This window comes from Cinclus cinclus, chromosome 2 (genome assembly GCF_963662255.1).
Source record: "Cinclus cinclus chromosome 2, bCinCin1.1, whole genome shotgun sequence".
Lineage (NCBI taxonomy): Eukaryota > Metazoa > Chordata > Aves > Passeriformes > Cinclidae > Cinclus > Cinclus cinclus.
Genome location: NC_085047.1, coordinates 22649369 through 22666248, shown reverse-complemented (window position 1 = coordinate 22666248; position 16880 = coordinate 22649369).

The following is a 16880-nucleotide window of genomic DNA, read 5'->3' as shown; positions in this document are numbered from 1 at the left end:
CTCTGCCCGTGGCCACAGGCTGCTTCTTCCACCTTTCACTGGGGCAGAGCTTTTGCGGAACAGAGACGGCATTCTTCCAGTGCGTGTTCTCCAAGGAGCTGTGAAACAGAGCCTAGCACGCTGTCTCGCTGATACTGGCTTTCGGCAAGCAAGCGTGCCGCACCGCCTACATTCTGCACTCTGGCAGCCTAGTTGCCAGCTTTCGACAGGTGCTGTCCTAGCAAGGAAGCTCAGGCAGTCAAAGCCGGTGCAGGGCGGCACCTTTCTGCTTTGCCCGCCTAAGCGGCGTCACACTCCCAAGGATACTGTGTCCTTTCCCTCTGCACTGCGTCTGCCGACGTGCTCTCTGCATCTCGGAGCATAACGGCAAAGGACAACGTTTTGCACGGCAGGGTAGAAATGGCATTGCTAGCAGGAAAGCTAGATGCCTTGGAACTGCCCGCTTACCCCTTGCCACTCACTTCAGGCTCGTACGCTGAGCAGAACAGCCTGTTGTTCCTGAAGCTTCGCTGGCTGTCGTTCGTGCCCAGACGCCATTTCCTTCCCAAGGAGGCGAAGCGCCCTCTACTTCTCGCACCGAGCGCGCTGCTCCTGGCTTTCGCTTCTGCCGCAACGAGCTCGCTACGCGCACTTTTCTTCTCAACCCTGGGTGCCCTTGCCTTCTGCCTTTCTTGTCTCGTGAATGGAGACGGAAAGCTTCTCGGCTAGAACTCGCCTAGAACAACTGCGGCTGCACATTGAGCTGGCCCGGAACGCCCTGCTGAAACTTGCCTTCTGGCACCACATTCACGGGGCAGCCGTCTTTCTTCGGCCACCTGCCAAGCGGCCCCATATCGCCGCGCTCGTTTGCACTCCGCTTGTCAGATTGGCTTCCCGTGGCGCTGATTTCAGCCTGGCCAAATACTAGCGCTCCGGAGAGCTGTCTCGCAGACAATAATGTCCCGGCATAGAAATTTGTCCTGCAATGTTCCCTCCTCTTTTCCCACACTGTGTTGCTCTGATGAATGCCTTGAGCATGGAACGACTTAAGCCAGCAAGTATTCCTCGCCGGCCACCTCTCGCCGTGCAAGAGGTACGCCGTGGACCCTGTGAACGCTGCCAAGCAAAAAGCAGAGCCGTGACCATAAAAGCGAGGAGAGAGCATGCACGAAGCACACTAGTTCTGTCTAGTGCTTTCCGTGCAGAGAGGCGGCAAAGCTGAATGCCGTGTCCGAGCTTGACAACTCGCTGGAGCACAGAAAGCCAAGAATGAAGAGGCGGAACACAGCCTTGGTTTCAGCAGCTTCCGGGACTGCAAAAGTTCACCAATAGCTCTGTCAAAGCAGAACTCGGCTGCGAATGCTCTCGCAGCTTGGGAAAGTTAGGCGCAGCTGTTGACCAGCTCTGCCCGTGGCCACAGGCTGCTTCTTCCACCTTTCACTGGGGCAGAGCTTTTGCGGAACAGAGACGGCATTCTTCCAGTGCGTGTTCTCCAAGGAGCTGTGAAACAGAGCCTAGCACGCTGTCTCGCTGATACTGGCTTTCGGCAAGCAAGCGTGCCGCACCGCCTACATTCTGCACTCTGGCAGCCTAGTTGCCAGCTTTCGACAGGTGCTGTCCTAGCAAGGAAGCTCAGGCAGTCAAAGCCGGTGCAGGGCGGCACCTTTCTGCTTTGCCCGCCTAAGCGGCGTCACACTCCCAAGGATACTGTGTCCTTTCCCTCTGCACTGCGTCTGCCGACGTGCTCTCTGCATCTCGGAGCATAACGGCAAAGGACAACGTTTTGCACGGCAGGGTAGAAATGGCATTGCTAGCAGGAAAGCTAGATGCCTTGGAACTGCCCGCTTACCCCTTGCCACTCACTTCAGGCTCGTACGCTGAGCAGAACAGCCTGTTGTTCCTGAAGCTTCGCTGGCTGTCGTTCGTGCCCAGACGCCATTTCCTTCCCAAGGAGGCGAAGCGCCCTCTACTTCTCGCACCGAGCGCGCTGCTCCTGGCTTTCGCTTCTGCCGCAACGAGCTCGCTACGCGCACTTTTCTTCTCAACCCCGGGTGCCCTTGCCTTCTGCCTTTCTTGTCTCGTGAATGGAGACGGAAAGCTTCTCGGCTAGAACTCGCCTAGAACAACTGCGGCTGCACATTGAGCTGGCCCGGAACGCCCTGCTGAAACTTGCCTTCTGGCACCACATTCACGGGGCAGCCGTCTTTCTTCGGCCACCTGCCAAGCGGCCCCATATCGCCGCGCTCGTTTGCACTCCGCTTGTCAGATTGGCTTCCCGTGGCGCTGATTTCAGCCTGGCCAAATACTAGCGCTCCGGAGAGCTGTCTCGCAGACAATAATGTCCCGGCATAGAAATTTGTCCTGCAATGTTCCCTCCTCTTTTCCCACACTGTGTTGCTCTGATGAATGCCTTGAGCATGGAACGACTTAAGCCAGCAAGTATTCCTCGCCGGCCACCTCTCGCTGTGCAAGAGTTACGCCGTGGACCCTGTGAACGCTGCCAAGCAAAAAGCAGAGCCGTGACCATAAAAGCGAGGAGAGAGCATGCACGAAGCACACTAGTTCTGTCTAGTGCTTTCCGTGCAGAGAGGCGGCAAAGCTGAATGCCGTGTCCGAGCTTGACAACTCGCTGGAGCACAGAAAGCCAAGAATGAAGAGGCGGAACACAGCCTTGGTTTCAGCAGCTTCCGGGACTGCAAAAGTTCACCAATAGCTCTGTCAAAGCAGAACTCGGCTGCGAATGCTCTCGCAGCTTGGGAAAGTTAGGCGCAGCTGTTGACCAGCTCTGCCCGTGGCCACAGGCTGCTTCTTCCACCTTTCACTGGGGCAGAGCTTTTGCGGAACAGAGACGGCATTCTTCAAGTGCGTGTTCTCCAAGGAGCTGTGAAACAGAGCCTAGCACGCTGTCTCGCTGATACTGGCTTTCGGCAAGCAAGCGTGCCGCACCGCCTACATTCTGCACTCTGGCAGCCTAGTTGCCAGCTTTCGACAGGTGCTGTCCTAGCAAGGAAGCTCAGGCAGTCAAAGCCGGTGCAGGGCGGCACCTTTCTGCTTTGCCCGCCTAAGCGGCGTCACACTCCCAAGGATACTGTGTCCTTTCCCTCTGCACTGCGTCTGCCGACGTGCTCTCTGCATCTCGGAGCATAACGGCAAAGGACAACGTTTTGCATGGCAGGGTAGAAATGGCATTGCTAGCAGGAAAGCTAGATGCCTTGGAACTGCCCGCTTACCCCTTGCCACTCACTTCAGGCTCGTACGCTGAGCAGAACAGCCTGTTGTTCCTGAAGCTTCGCTGGCTGTCGTTCGTGCCCAGACGCCATTTCCTTCCCAAGGAGGCGAAGCGCCCTCTACTTCTCGCACCGAGCGCGCTGCTCCTGGCTTTCGCTTCTGCCGCAACGAGCTCGCTACGCGCACTTTTCTTCTCAACCCTGGGTGCCCTTGCCTTCTGCCTTTCTTGTCTCGTGAATGGAGACGGAAAGCTTCTCGGCTAGAACTCGCCTAGAACAATTGCGGCTGCACATTGAGCTGGCCCGGAACGCCCTGCTGAAACTTGCCTTCTGGCACCACATTCACGGGGCAGCCGTCTTTCTTCGGCCACCTGCCAAGCGGCCCCATATCGCCGCGCTCGTTTGCACTCCGCTTGTCAGATTGGCTTCCCGTGGCGCTGATTTCAGCCTGGCCAAATACTAGCGCTCCGGAGAGCTGTCTCGCAGACAATAATGTCCCGGCATAGAAATTTGTCCTGCAATGTTCCCTCCTCTTTTCCCACACTGTGTTGCTCTGATGAATGCCTTGAGCATGGAACGACTTAAGCCAGCAAGTATTCCTCGCCGGCCACCTCTCGCCGTGCAAGAGGTACGCCGTGGACCCTGAGAACGCTGCCAAGCAAAAAGCAGAGCCGTGACCATAAAAGCGAGGAGAGAGCATGCACGAAGCACACTAGTTCTGTCTAGTGCTTTCCGTGCAGAGAGGCGGCAAAGCTGAATGCCGTGTCCGAGCTTGACAACTCGCTGGAGCACAGAAAGCCAAGAATGAAGAGGCGGAACACAGCCTTGGTTTCAGCAGCTTCCGGGACTGCAAAAGTTCACCAATAGCTCTGTCAAAGCAGAACTCGGCTGCGAATGCTCTCGCAGCTTGGGAAAGTTAGGCGCAGCTGTTGACCAGCTCTGCCCGTGGCCACAGGCTGCTTCTTCCACCTTTCACTGGGGCAGAGCTTTTGCGGAACAGAGACGGCATTCTTCCAGTGCGTGTTCTCCAAGGAACTGTGAAACAGAGCCTAGCACGCTGTCTCGCTGATACTGGCTTTCGGCAAGCAAGCGTGCCGCACCGCCTACATTCTGCACTCTGGCAGCCTAGTTGCCAGCTTTCGACAGGTGCTGTCCTAGCAAGGAAGCTCAGGCAGTCAAAGCCGGTGCAGGGCGGCACCTTTCTGCTTTGCCCGCCTAAGCGGCGTCACACTCCCAAGGATACTGTGTCCTTTCCCTCTGCACTGCGTCTGCCGACGTGCTCTCTGCATCTCGGAGCATAACGGCAAAGGACAACGTTTTGCACGGCAGGGTAGAAATGGCATTGCTAGCAGGAAAGCTAGATGCCTTGGAACTGCCCGCTTACCCCTTGCCACTCACTTCAGGCTCGTACGCTGAGCAGAACAGCCTGTTGTTCCTGAAGCTTCGCTGGCTGTCGTTCGTGCCCAGACGCCATTTCCTTCCCAAGGAGGCGAAGCGCCCTCTACTTCTCGCACCGAGCGCGCTGCTCCTGGCTTTCGCTTCTGCCGCAACGAGCTCGCTACGCGCACTTTTCTTCTCAACCCTGGGTGCCCTTGCCTTCTGCCTTTCTTGTCTCGTGAATGGAGACGGAAAGCTTCTTGGCTAGAACTCGCCTAGAACAACTGCGGCTGCACATTGAGCTGGCCCGGAACGCCCTGCTGAAACTTGCCTTCTGGCACCACATTCACGGGGCAGCCGTCTTTCTTCAGCCACCTGCCAAGCGGCCCCATATCGCCGCGCTCGTTTGCACTCCGCTTGTCAGATTGGCTTCCCGTGGCGCTGATTTCAGCCTGGCCAAATACTAGCGCTCCGGAGAGCTGTCTCGCAGACAATAATGTCCCGGCATAGAAATTTGTCCTGCAATGTTCCCTCCTCTTTTCCCACACTGTGTTGCTCTGATGAATGCCTTGAGCATGGAACGACTTAAGCCAGCAAGTATTCCTCGCCGGCCACCTCTCGCCATGCAAGAGGTACGCCGTGGACCCTGTGAACGCTGCCAAGCAAAAAGCAGAGCCGTGACCATAAAAGCGAGGAGAGAGCATGCACGAAGCACACTAGTTCTGTCTAGTGCTTTCCGTGCAGAGAGGCGGCAAAGCTGAATGCCGTGTCCGAGCTTGACAACTCGCTGGAGCACAGAAAGCCAAGAATGAAGAGGCGGAACACAGCCTTGGTTTCAGCAGCTTCCGGGACTGCAAAAGTTCACCAATAGCTCTGTCAAAGCAGAACTCGGCTGCGAATGCTCTCGCAGCTTGGGAAAGTTAGGCGCAGCTGTTGACCAGCTCTGCCCGTGGCCACAGGCTGCTTCTTCCACCTTTCACTGGGGCAGAGCTTTTGCGGAACAGAGACGGCATTCTTCCAGTGCGTGTTCTCCAAGGAGCTGTGAAACAGAGCCTAGCACGCTGTCTCGCTGATACTGGCTTTCGGCAAGCAAGCGTGCCGCACCGCCTACATTCTGCACTCTGGCAGCCTAGTTGCCAGCTTTCGACAGGTGCTGTCCTAGCAAGGAAGCTCAGGCAGTCAAAGCCGGTGCAGGGCGGCACCTTTCTGCTTTGCCCGCCTAAGCGGCGTCACACTCCCAAGGATACTGTGTCCTTTCCCTCTGCACTGCGTCTGCCGACGTGCTCTCTGCATCTCGGAGCATAACGGCAAAGGACAACGTTTTGCACGGCAGGGTAGAAATGGCATTGCTAGCAGGAAAGCTAGATGCCTTGGAACTGCCCGCTTACCCCTTGCCACTCACTTCAGGCTCGTACGCTGAGCAGAACAGCCTGTTGTTCCTGAAGCTTCGCTGGCTGTCGTTCGTGCCCAGACGCCATTTCCTTCCCAAGGAGGCGAAGCGCCCTCTACTTCTCGCACCGAGCGCGCTGCTCCTGGCTTTCGCTTCTGCCGCAACGAGCTCGCTACGCGCACTTTTCTTCTCAACCCTGGGTGCCCTTGCCTTCTGCCTTTCTTGTCTCGTGAATGGAGACGGAAAGCTTCTCGGCTAGAACTCGCCTAGAACAACTGCGGCTGCACATTGAGCTGGCCCGGAACGCCCTGCTGAAACTTGCCTTCTGGCACCACATTCACGGGGCAGCCGTCTTTCTTCGGCCACCTGCCAAGCGGCCCCATATCGCCGCGCTCGTTTGCACTCCGCTTGTCAGATTGGCTTCCCGTGGCGCTGATTTCAGCCTGGCCAAATACTAGCGCTCCGGAGAGCTGTCTCGCAGACAATAATGTCCCGGCATAGAAATTTGTCCTGCAATGTTCCCTCCTCTTTTCCCACACTGTGTTGCTCTGATGAATGCCTTGAGCATGGAACGACTTAAGCCAGCAAGTATTCCTCGCCGGCCACCTCTCGCTGTGCAAGAGGTACGCCGTGGACCCTGTGAACGCTGCCAAGCAAAAAGCAGAGCCGTGACCATAAAAGCGAGGAGAGAGCATGCACGAAGCACACTAGTTCTGTCTAGTGCTTTCCGTGCAGAGAGGCGGCAAAGCTGAATGCCGTGTCCGAGCTTGACAACTCGCTGGAGCACAGAAAGCCAAGAATGAAGAGGCGGAACACAGCCTTGGTTTCAGCAGCTTCCGGGACCGCAAAAGTTCACCAATAGCTCTGTCAAAGCAGAACTCGGCTGCGAATGCTCTCGCAGCTTGGGAAAGTTAGGCGCAGCTGTTGACCAGCTCTGCCCGTGGCCACAGGCTGCTTCTTCCACCTTTCACTGGGGCAGAGCTTTTGCGGAACAGAGACGGCATTCTTCCAGTGCGTGTTCTCCAAGGAGCTGTGAAACAGAGCCTAGCACGCTGTCTCGCTGATACTGGCTTTCGGCAAGCAAGCGTGCCGCACCGCCTACATTCTGCACTCTGGCAGCCTAGTTGCCAGCTTTCGACAGGTGCTGTCCTAGCAAGGAAGCTCAGGCAGTCAAAGCCGGTGCAGGGCGGCACCTTTCTGCTTTGCCCGCCTAAGCGGCGTCACACTCCCAAGGATACTGTGTCCTTTCCCTCTGCACTGCGTCTGCCGACGTGCTCTCTGCATCTCGGAGCATAACGGCAAAGGACAACGTTTTGCACGGCAGGGTAGAAATGGCATTGCTAGCAGGAAAGCTAGATGCCTTGGAACTGCCCGCTTACCCCTTGCCACTCACTTCAGGCTCGTACGCTGAGCAGAACAGCCTGTTGTTCCTGAAGCTTCGCTGGCTGTCGTTCGTGCCCAGACGCGATTTCCTTCCCAAGGAGGCGAAGCGCCCTCTACTTCTCGCACCGAGCGCGCTGCTCCTGGCTTTCGCTTCTGCCGCAACGAGCTCGCTACGCGCACTTTTCTTCTCAACCCTGGGTGCCCTTGCCTTCTGCCTTTCTTGTCTCGTGAATGGAGACGGAAAGCTTCTCGGCTAGAACTCGCCTAGAACAACTGCGGCTGCACATTGAGCTGGCCCGGAACGCCCTGCTGAAACTTGCCTTCTGGCACCACATTCACGGGGCAGCCGTCTTTCTTCAGCCACCTGCCAAGCGGCCCCATATCGCCGCGCTCGTTGCACTCCGCTTGTCAGATTGGCTTCCCGTGGCGCTGATTTCAGCCTGGCCAAATACTAGCGCTCCGGAGAGCTGTCTCGCAGACAATAATGTCCCGGCATAGAAATTTGTCCTGCAATGTTCCCTCCTCTTTTCCCACACTGTGTTGCTCTGATGAATGCCTTGAGCATGGAACGACTTAAGGCAGCAAGTATTCCTCGCCGGCCACCTCTCGCCGTGCAAGAGGTACGCCGTGGACCCTGTGAACGCTGCCAAGCAAAAAGCAGAGCCGTGACCATAAAAGCGAGGAGAGAGCATGCACGAAGCACACTAGTTCTGTCTAGTGCTTTCCGTGCAGAGAGGCGGCAAAGCTGAATGCCGTGTCCGAGCTTGACAACTCGCTGGAGCACAGAAAGCCAAGAATGAAGAGGCGGAACACAGCCTTGGTTTCAGCAGCTTCCGGGACTGCAAAAGTTCACCAATAGCTCTGTCAAAGCAGAACTCGGCTGCGAATGCTCTCGCAGCTTGGGAAAGTTAGGCGCAGCTGTTGACCAGCTCTGCCCGTGGCCACAGGCTGCTTCTTCCACCTTTCACTGGGGCAGAGCTTTTGCGGAACAGAGACGGCATTCTTCCAGTGCGTGTTCTCCAAGGAGCTGTGAAACAGAGCCTAGCACGCTGTCTCGCTGATACTGGCTTTCGGCAAGCAAGCGTGCCGCACCGCCTACATTCTGCACTCTGGCAGCCTAGTTGCCAGCTTTCGACAGGTGCTGTCCTAGCAAGGAAGCTCAGGCAGTCAAAGCCGGTGCAGGGCGGCACCTTTCTGCTTTGCCCGCCTAAGCGGCGTCACACTCCCAAGGATACTGTGTCCTTTCCCTCTGCACTGCGTCTGCCGACGTGCTCTCTGCATCTCGGAGCATAACGGCAAAGGACAACGTTTTGCACGGCAGGGTAGAAATGGCATTGCTAGCAGGAAAGCTAGATGCCTTGGAACTGCCCGCTTACCCCTTGCCACTCACTTCAGGCTCGTACGCTGAGCAGAACAGCCTGTTGTTCCTGAAGCTTCGCTGGCTGTCGTTCGTGCCCAGACGCCATTTCCTTCCCAAGGAGGCGAAGCGCCCTCTACTTCTCGCACCGAGCGCGCTGCTCCTGGCTTTCGCTTCTGCCGCAACGAGCTCGCTACGCGCACTTTTCTTCTCAACCCTGGGTGCCCTTGCCTTCTGCCTTTCTTGTCTCGTGAATGGAGACGGAAAGCTTCTCGGCTAGAACTCGCCTAGAACAACTGCGGCTGCACATTGAGCTGGCCCGGAACGCCCTGCTGAAACTTGCCTTCTGGCACCACATTCACGGGGCAGCCGTCTTTCTTCGGCCACCTGCCAAGCGGCCCCATATCGCCGCGCTCGTTTGCACTCCGCTTGTCAGATTGGCTTCCCGTGGCGCTGATTTCAGCCTGGCCAAATACTAGCGCTCCGGAGAGCTGTCTCGCAGACAATAATGTCCCGGCATAGAAATTTGTCCTGCAATGTTCCCTCCTCTTTTCCCACACTGTGTTGCTCTGATGAATGCCTTGAGCATGGAACGACTTAAGCCAGCAAGTATTCCTCGCCGGCCACCTCTCGCCGTGCAAGAGGTACGCCGTGGACCCTGAGAACGCTGCCAAGCAAAAAGCAGAGCCGTGACCATAAAAGCGAGGAGAGAGCATGCACGAAGCACACTAGTTCTGTCTAGTGCTTTCCGTGCAGAGAGGCGGCAAAGCTGAATGCCGTGTCCGAGCTTGACAACTCGCTGGAGCACAGAAAGCCAAGAATGAAGAGGCGGAACACAGCCTTGGTTTCAGCAGCTTCCGGGACCGCAAAAGTTCACCAATAGCTCTGTCAAAGCAGAACTCGGCTGCGAATGCTCTCGCAGCTTGGGAAAGTTAGGCGCAGCTGTTGACCAGCTCTGCCCGTGGCCACAGGCTGCTTCTTCCACCTTTCACTGGGGCAGAGCTTTTGCGGAACAGAGACGGCATTCTTCAAGTGCGTGTTCTCCAAGGAGCTGTGAAACAGAGCCTAGCACGCTGTCTCGCTGATACTGGCTTTCGGCAAGCAAGCGTGCCGCACCGCCTACATTCTGCACTCTGGCAGCCTAGTTGCCAGCTTTCGACAGGTGCTGTCCTAGCAAGGAAGCTCAGGCAGTCAAAGCCGGTGCAGGGCGGCACCTTTCTGCTTTGCCCGCCTAAGCGGCGTCACACTCCCAAGGATACTGTGTCCTTTCCCTCTGCACTGCGTCTGCCGACGTGCTCTCTGCATCTCGGAGCATAACGGCAAAGGACAACGTTTTGCACGGCAGGGTAGAAATGGCATTGCTAGCAGGAAAGCTAGATGCCTTGGAACTGCCCGCTTACCCCTTGCCACTCACTTCAGGCTCGTACGCTGAGCAGAACAGCCTGTTGTTCCTGAAGCTTCGCTGGCTGTCGTTCGTGCCCAGACGCGATTTCCTTCCCAAGGAGGCGAAGCGCCCTCTACTTCTCGCACCGAGCGCGCTGCTCCTGGCTTTCGCCTCTGCCGCAACGAGCTCGCTACGCGCACTTTTCTTCTCAACCCTGGGTGCCCTTGCCTTCTGCCTTTCTTGTCTCGTGAATGGAGACGGAAAGCTTCTCGGCTAGAACTCGCCTAGAACAACTGCGGCTGCACATTGAGCTGGCCCGGAACGCCCTGCTGAAACTTGCCTTCTGGCACCACATTCACGGGGCAGCCGTCTTTCTTCGGCCACCTGCCAAGCGGCCCCATATCGCCGCGCTCGTTTGCACTCCGCTTGTCAGATTGGCTTCCCGTGGCGCTGATTTCAGCCTGGCCAAATACTAGCGCTCCGGAGAGCTGTCTCGCAGACAATAATGTCCCGGCATAGAAATTTGTCCTGCAATGTTCCCTCCTCTTTTCCCACACTGTGTTGCTCTGATGAATGCCTTGAGCATGGAACGACTTAAGCCAGCAAGTATTCCTCGCCAGCCACCTCTCGCTGTGCAAGAGGTACGCCGTGGACCCTGTGAACGCTGCCAAGCAAAAAGCAGAGCCGTGACCATAAAAGCGAGGAGAGAGCATGCACGAAGCACACTAGTTCTGTCTAGTGCTTTCCGTGCAGAGAGGCGGCAAAGCTGAATGCCGTGTCCGAGCTTGACAACTCGCTGGAGCACAGAAAGCCAAGAATGAAGAGGCGGAACACAGCCTTGGTTTCAGCAGCTTCCGGGACTGCAAAAGTTCACCAATAGCTCTGTCAAAGCAGAACTCGGCTGCGAATGCTCTCGCAGCTTGGGAAAGTTAGGCGCAGCTGTTGACCAGCTCTGCCCGTGGCCACAGGCTGCTTCTTCCACCTTTCACTGGGGCAGAGCTTTTGCGGAACAGAGACGGCATTCTTCAAGTGCGTGTTCTCCAAGGAGCTGTGAAACAGAGCCTAGCACGCTGTCTCGCTGATACTGGCTTTCGGCAAGCAAGCGTGCCGCACCGCCTACATTCTGCACTCTGGCAGCCTAGTTGCCAGCTTTCGACAGGTGCTGTCCTAGCAAGGAAGCTCAGGCAGTCAAAGCCGGTGCAGGGCGGCACCTTTCTGCTTTGCCCGCCTAAGCGGCGTCACACTCCCAAGGATACTGTGTCCTTTCCCTCTGCACTGCGTCTGCCGACGTGCTCTCTGCATCTCGGAGCATAACGGCAAAGGACAACGTTTTGCACGGCAGGGTAGAAATGGCATTGCTAGCAGGAAAGCTAGATGCCTTGGAACTGCCCGCTTACCCCTTGCCACTCACTTCAGGCTCGTACGCTGAGCAGAACAGCCTGTTGTTCCTGAAGCTTCGCTGGCTGTCGTTCGTGCCCAGACGCGATTTCCTTCCCAAGGAGGCGAAGCGCCCTCTACTTCTCGCACCGAGCGCGCTGCTCCTGGCTTTCGCTTCTGCCGCAACGAGCTCGCTACGCGCACTTTTCTTCTCAACCCTGGGTGCCCTTGCCTTCTGCCTTTCTTGTCTCGTGAATGGAGACGGAAAGCTTCTCGGCTAGAACTCGCCTAGAACAACTGCGGCTGCACATTGAGCTGGCCCGGAACGCCCTGCTGAAACTTGCCTTCTGGCACCACATTCACGGGGCAGCCGTCTTTCTTCAGCCACCTGCCAAGCGGCCCCATATCGCCGCGCTCGTTGCACTCCGCTTGTCAGATTGGCTTCCCGTGGCGCTGATTTCAGCCTGGCCAAATACTAGCGCTCCGGAGAGCTGTCTCGCAGACAATAATGTCCCGGCATAGAAATTTGTCCTGCAATGTTCCCTCCTCTTTTCCCACACTGTGTTGCTCTGATGAATGCCTTGAGCATGGAACGACTTAAGGCAGCAAGTATTCCTCGCCGGCCACCTCTCGCCGTGCAAGAGGTACGCCGTGGACCCTGTGAACGCTGCCAAGCAAAAAGCAGAGCCGTGACCATAAAAGCGAGGAGAGAGCATGCACGAAGCACACTAGTTCTGTCTAGTGCTTTCCGTGCAGAGAGGCGGCAAAGCTGAATGCCGTGTCCGAGCTTGACAACTCGCTGGAGCACAGAAAGCCAAGAATGAAGAGGCGGAACACAGCCTTGGTTTCAGCAGCTTCCGGGACTGCAAAAGTTCACCAATAGCTCTGTCAAAGCAGAACTCGGCTGCGAATGCTCTCGCAGCTTGGGAAAGTTAGGCGCAGCTGTTGACCAGCTCTGCCCGTGGCCACAGGCTGCTTCTTCCACCTTTCACTGGGGCAGAGCTTTTGCGGAACAGAGACGGCATTCTTCCAGTGCGTGTTCTCCAAGGAGCTGTGAAACAGAGCCTAGCACGCTGTCTCGCTGATACTGGCTTTCGGCAAGCAAGCGTGCCGCACCGCCTACATTCTGCACTCTGGCAGCCTAGTTGCCAGCTTTCGACAGGTGCTGTCCTAGCAAGGAAGCTCAGGCAGTCAAAGCCGGTGCAGGGCGGCACCTTTCTGCTTTGCCCGCCTAAGCGGCGTCACACTCCCAAGGATACTGTGTCCTTTCCCTCTGCACTGCGTCTGCCGACGTGCTCTCTGCATCTCGGAGCATAACGGCAAAGGACAACGTTTTGCACGGCAGGGTAGAAATGGCATTGCTAGCAGGAAAGCTAGATGCCTTGGAACTGCCCGCTTACCCCTTGCCACTCACTTCAGGCTCGTACGCTGAGCAGAACAGCCTGTTGTTCCTGAAGCTTCGCTGGCTGTCGTTCGTGCCCAGACGCCATTTCCTTCCCAAGGAGGCGAAGCGCCCTCTACTTCTCGCACCGAGCGCGCTGCTCCTGGCTTTCGCTTCTGCCGCAACGAGCTCGCTACGCGCACTTTTCTTCTCAACCCTGGGTGCCCTTGCCTTCTGCCTTTCTTGTCTCGTGAATGGAGACGGAAAGCTTCTCGGCTAGAACTCGCCTAGAACAACTGCGGCTGCACATTGAGCTGGCCCGGAACGCCCTGCTGAAACTTGCCTTCTGGCACCACATTCACGGGGCAGCCGTCTTTCTTCGGCCACCTGCCAAGCGGCCCCATATCGCCGCGCTCGTTTGCACTCCGCTTGTCAGATTGGCTTCCCGTGGCGCTGATTTCAGCCTGGCCAAATACTAGCGCTCCGGAGAGCTGTCTCGCAGACAATAATGTCCCGGCATAGAAATTTGTCCTGCAATGTTCCCTCCTCTTTTCCCACACTGTGTTGCTCTGATGAATGCCTTGAGCATGGAACGACTTAAGCCAGCAAGTATTCCTCGCCGGCCACCTCTCGCCGTGCAAGAGGTACGCCGTGGACCCTGAGAACGCTGCCAAGCAAAAAGCAGAGCCGTGACCATAAAAGCGAGGAGAGAGCATGCACGAAGCACACTAGTTCTGTCTAGTGCTTTCCGTGCAGAGAGGCGGCAAAGCTGAATGCCGTGTCCGAGCTTGACAACTCGCTGGAGCACAGAAAGCCAAGAATGAAGAGGCGGAACACAGCCTTGGTTTCAGCAGCTTCCGGGACCGCAAAAGTTCACCAATAGCTCTGTCAAAGCAGAACTCGGCTGCGAATGCTCTCGCAGCTTGGGAAAGTTAGGCGCAGCTGTTGACCAGCTCTGCCCGTGGCCACAGGCTGCTTCTTCCACCTTTCACTGGGGCAGAGCTTTTGCGGAACAGAGACGGCATTCTTCAAGTGCGTGTTCTCCAAGGAGCTGTGAAACAGAGCCTAGCACGCTGTCTCGCTGATACTGGCTTTCGGCAAGCAAGCGTGCCGCACCGCCTACATTCTGCACTCTGGCAGCCTAGTTGCCAGCTTTCGACAGGTGCTGTCCTAGCAAGGAAGCTCAGGCAGTCAAAGCCGGTGCAGGGCGGCACCTTTCTGCTTTGCCCGCCTAAGCGGCGTCACACTCCCAAGGATACTGTGTCCTTTCCCTCTGCACTGCGTCTGCCGACGTGCTCTCTGCATCTCGGAGCATAACGGCAAAGGACAACGTTTTGCACGGCAGGGTAGAAATGGCATTGCTAGCAGGAAAGCTAGATGCCTTGGAACTGCCCGCTTACCCCTTGCCACTCACTTCAGGCTCGTACGCTGAGCAGAACAGCCTGTTGTTCCTGAAGCTTCGCTGGCTGTCGTTCGTGCCCAGACGCGATTTCCTTCCCAAGGAGGCGAAGCGCCCTCTACTTCTCGCACCGAGCGCGCTGCTCCTGGCTTTCGCCTCTGCCGCAACGAGCTCGCTACGCGCACTTTTCTTCTCAACCCTGGGTGCCCTTGCCTTCTGCCTTTCTTGTCTCGTGAATGGAGACGGAAAGCTTCTCGGCTAGAACTCGCCTAGAACAACTGCGGCTGCACATTGAGCTGGCCCGGAACGCCCTGCTGAAACTTGCCTTCTGGCACCACATTCACGGGGCAGCCGTCTTTCTTCGGCCACCTGCCAAGCGGCCCCATATCGCCGCGCTCGTTTGCACTCCGCTTGTCAGATTGGCTTCCCGTGGCGCTGATTTCAGCCTGGCCAAATACTAGCGCTCCGGAGAGCTGTCTCGCAGACAATAATGTCCCGGCATAGAAATTTGTCCTGCAATGTTCCCTCCTCTTTTCCCACACTGTGTTGCTCTGATGAATGCCTTGAGCATGGAACGACTTAAGCCAGCAAGTATTCCTCGCCAGCCACCTCTCGCTGTGCAAGAGGTACGCCGTGGACCCTGTGAACGCTGCCAAGCAAAAAGCAGAGCCGTGACCATAAAAGCGAGGAGAGAGCATGCACGAAGCACACTAGTTCTGTCTAGTGCTTTCCGTGCAGAGAGGCGGCAAAGCTGAATGCCGTGTCCGAGCTTGACAACTCGCTGGAGCACAGAAAGCCAAGAATGAAGAGGCGGAACACAGCCTTGGTTTCAGCAGCTTCCGGGACTGCAAAAGTTCACCAATAGCTCTGTCAAAGCAGAACTCGGCTGCGAATGCTCTCGCAGCTTGGGAAAGTTAGGCGCAGCTGTTGACCAGCTCTGCCCGTGGCCACAGGCTGCTTCTTCCACCTTTCACTGGGGCAGAGCTTTTGCGGAACAGAGACGGCATTCTTCAAGTGCGTGTTCTCCAAGGAGCTGTGAAACAGAGCCTAGCACGCTGTCTCGCTGATACTGGCTTTCGGCAAGCAAGCGTGCCGCACCGCCTACATTCTGCACTCTGGCAGCCTAGTTGCCAGCTTTCGACAGGTGCTGTCCTAGCAAGGAAGCTCAGGCAGTCAAAGCCGGTGCAGGGCGGCACCTTTCTGCTTTGCCCGCCTAAGCGGCGTCACACTCCCAAGGATACTGTGTCCTTTCCCTCTGCACTGCGTCTGCCGACGTGCTCTCTGCATCTCGGAGCATAACGGCAAAGGACAACGTTTTGCACGGCAGGGTAGAAATGGCATTGCTAGCAGGAAAGCTAGATGCCTTGGAACTGCCCGCTTACCCCTTGCCACTCACTTCAGGCTCGTACGCTGAGCAGAACAGCCTGTTGTTCCTGAAGCTTCGCTGGCTGTCGTTCGTGCCCAGACGCCATTTCCTTCCCAAGGAGGCGAAGCGCCCTCTACTTCTCGCACCGAGCGCGCTGCTCCTGGCTTTCGCCTCTGCCGCAACGAGCTCGCTACGCGCACTTTTCTTCTCAACCCTGGGTGCCCTTGCCTTCTGCCTTTCTTGTCTCGTGAATGGAGACGGAAAGCTTCTCGGCTAGAACTCGCCTAGAACAACTGCGGCTGCACATTGAGCTGGCCCGGAACGCCCTGCTGAAACTTGCCTTCTGGCACCACATTCACGGGGCAGCCGTCTTTCTTCGGCCACCTGCCAAGCGGCCCCATATCGCCGCGCTCGTTTGCACTCCGCTTGTCAGATTGGCTTCCCGTGGCGCTGATTTCAGCCTGGCCAAATACTAGCGCTCCGGAGAGCTGTCTCGCAGACAATAATGTCCCGGCATAGAAATTTGTCCTGCAATGTTCCCTCCTCTTTTCCCACACTGTGTTGCTCTGATGAATGCCTTGAGCATGGAACGACTTAAGGCAGCAAGTATTCCTCGCCGGCCACCTCTCGCCGTGCAAGAGGTACGCCGTGGACCCTGTGAACGCTGCCAAGCAAAAAGCAGAGCCGTGACCATAAAAGCGAGGAGAGAGCATGCACGAAGCACACTAGTTCTGTCTAGTGCTTTCCGTGCAGAGAGGCGGCAAAGCTGAATGCCGTGTCCGAGCTTGACAACTCGCTGGAGCACAGAAAGCCAAGAATGAAGAGGCGGAACACAGCCTTGGTTTCAGCAGCTTCCGGGACTGCAAAAGTTCACCAATAGCTCTGTCAAAGCAGAACTCGGCTGCGAATGCTCTCGCAGCTTGGGAAAGTTAGGTGCAGCTGTTGACCAGCTCTGCCCGTGGCCACAGGCTGCTTCTTCCACCTTTCACTGGGGCAGAGCTTTTGCGGAACAGAGACGGCATTCTTCCAGTGCGTGTTCTCCAAGGAGCTGTGAAACAGAGCCTAGCACGCTGTCTCGCTGATACTGGCTTTCGGCAAGCAAGCGTGCCGCACCGCCTACATTCTGCACTCTGGCAGCCTAGTTGCCAGCTTTCGACAGGTGCTGTCCTAGCAAGGAAGCTCAGGCAGTCAAAGCCGGTGCAGGGCGGCACCTTTCTGCTTTGCCCGCCTAAGCGGCGTCACACTCCCAAGGATACTGTG